This window comes from Arachis stenosperma, chromosome 3 (genome assembly GCF_014773155.1).
Source record: "Arachis stenosperma cultivar V10309 chromosome 3, arast.V10309.gnm1.PFL2, whole genome shotgun sequence".
Classification (NCBI taxonomy): domain Eukaryota; kingdom Viridiplantae; phylum Streptophyta; class Magnoliopsida; order Fabales; family Fabaceae; genus Arachis; species Arachis stenosperma.
The window spans coordinates 130,159,577-130,162,288 of record NC_080379.1 but is presented as its reverse complement, the minus strand read 5'-3'; the positions used below and the strand labels follow the sequence as shown (position 1 = coordinate 130,162,288).

General features: G+C 37.3%; 1 non-coding gene across 1 annotated transcript; it reads left to right on the top strand.

The window, feature by feature from the left end:
* The first annotated feature begins 927 nt into the window (after positions 1-927).
* LOC130972676 (small nucleolar RNA R71) lies at positions 928-1,035 on the top strand. The gene has a single exon (XR_009083840.1). It is a non-coding gene; the product is annotated as a small nucleolar RNA R71 (small nucleolar RNA).
* The last annotated feature ends 1,677 nt before the right edge of the window (positions 1,036-2,712 follow it).

The following is a 2,712-nucleotide window of genomic DNA, read 5'->3' as shown; positions in this document are numbered from 1 at the left end:
ACTCATCAGAACTCATGAAAGGCAGAAGTAAGTCCAATGGAATCTCTATGGTCTCATTTTGAGCCTCAGATTCCCATGGTTCCTCATTGGGGAACTCAGTGGAGGTCAGTGCACGCCCATTGAGGTCTTCAGTGGCGTTCACTTCCTCTCCTTCCTCTCCAAATTCGGCCATGTTTATGGCCTTGCACTCTCCTTTTGGATTTCTTCTGTGTTGCTTGGAAGAGTACTTGGAGGGAGTTCAGTAACTTTCTTGCTCAGCTGTCCCACTTGTGCCTCCAAATTCCTATGGAGGACCTTGTTTCAGTCATGAAACTTTGAGTGGTTTTGATTAGATCAGAGACCATGGTTGCTAAGTCAGAGGGGTTCTGCTTAGAATTCTCTGTCTGTTGCTGAGAAGATGATGGAAAAGGCTTGCCATTGCTAAACCTGTTTCTTCCACATTATTGTTGTTGAAACCTTGTTGAGGTCTCTCTTGATTCTTCCATGAGAAATTTGGGTGATTTTTCCATGAAGAATTATAGGTGTTTCCATAGGGTTCTCCTAGGTAATTCACCTCTTCCATTGAAGGTTCTCAGGATCATAAGCTTCTTCTTCAGATGAAGCATCCTTAGTACTGCTTGGTGCATTTTGCATTCCAGACAAACTTTGAGAAATCAAATTGACTTGTTGAGTCAATATCTTATTCTGAGCCAATATGGCATTCAGAGTGTCAATCTCAAGAACTCCTTTCTTCTGATTAGTCCCATTGTTCACAGGATTCCTTTCAGAAGTGTACATGAATTGGTTATTTGCAACCATTTCAATTAGCTCTTGAGCCTCTGTAGGCGTCTTCTTCAGATGAAGAGATCCTCCAGCAGAGCTATCCAAAGACATCTTGGATAGTTCAGAGAGACCATCATAGAAAATACCTATGATGCTCCATTCAGAAAGCATGTCAGAAGGACATTTTCTGATCAATTGTTTGTATCTTTCCCAAGCTTCATAGAGGGATTCTCCATCCTTCTGTCTGAAGGTTTGGACTTCCACTCTAAGCTTACTCAATTTTTGAAGTGGAAAGAACTTTGCCAAGAAGGCATTGACTAGCTTTTCCCATGAGTTCAGGCTTTCTTTAGGTTGTGAGTCCAACCATGTTCTAGCTCTGTCTCTTACAGCAAAAGGGAATAGCATTAGTCTGTAGACCTCAGGGTCAACCCCATTAGTCTTGACAGTGTCACAGATTTGCAAGAATCCAGCTAAAAACTGATGAGGATCTTCCAATGGAAGTCCATGGAACTTGCAATTCTGTTGCATTAGAGAAACTAATTGAGGCTTAAGCTCAGAGTTGTTTGCTCCAATGGCAGGGATAGAGATGCTTCTCCCATAGAAGTCGGGAATAGGTGCAGTAAAGTCACCCAGCACCTTCCTTGCATTGTTGGCATTGTTGTTGTTTTCGGCTGCCATGGGTTCTTCTTCTTTGAAGAATTCGGTTAGGTTCTCTACAGAGAGTTGTGCCTTAGCTTCTCTTAGCTTTCGCTTCAAGGTCCTTTCAGGTTCAGGGTCAGCTTCAACAAGAATGCCTTTGTCTTTGTTCTCTCATATGAAAGAGAAGAGAACAAGAAAATATGGAATCCTCTATGTCACAGTATAGAGATTCCTTGAGGTGTCAGAGGAAAAGAAAACTAGAAGGCAGAAGTAGAAAATTCGAACTTATCAAAGAAGATGGAGTTCGAATTTTGCATTAAGGAATAGTGTTAGTCCATAAATAGAAGGATGTGAAAAGAGAGGAAGAAATTTTCGAAAATTAAGTTAAAAAGATTTTAAAAACATTTTGAAAAACTTTAATTTGATTTTCGAAAATCAAGAGTGAGAAAGAGATCAAGTAATTTTTGAAAAAGATTTTAAAATTAGAAATAAAAAAGATATGATTAAAATCTGTTTTGAAAAAGATGTGATTAAAAAGATATGATTAAAAAGTTATGGTTTTAAAAAGATATGATTGAAAAGATATGATTTGAAAACAATTTTAAAAAGATTTGATTTTAAAAACTAATGACTTGCCTAACAAGAAAAGATATGATTCAAACATTAAACCTTTCTCAACAGAAAAGGCAACATACTTGAATTGTTCAATCAAATCATTAATTGTTAGCAAGTATCTTTGAAAAAGGAAAGAAATTGATTTGAAAACATTTGATTGAAAAGATTTGATTTGAAAAAGATTTGATTTTGAAAAACTTTGAAAACTTGAAAAAATCTGAATTAAAAACAGAATCTTCCCTCTTGTGCCATCCTGGCGTTAAACGCCCAGAATGGTGCACATTCTGGCGTTTAACGCCCAATGCACTACCCTTTTGGGCATTAAACGCCCAACCAGGCACCCTGGCGGCATTTAAACGCCAGTCTGTCTTCTTCACTGGGCGTTTTGAACGCCCAGCTTTTTCTGTGTAATTCCTCTGCAGTATGTTTGAATCTTCAATTCTCTGTATTATTGACTTGAAAAGACACAAATTAAAAATATTTTTGGATTTTTAATAATGAAGAATAATCAAAATGCAACTAAAATCAAATAACAATGCATGCAAGACACCAAACTAGCAGTTTGTATACTACTGACACTAACAAAATGAGAATGCATATGAGACACATAAACACTCAAGTCAATAAATTCAAAGGTCAGAGCAATGAAATCATCAAGAACAACTTGAAGATTAAATGAAGACAATGAATGAATGC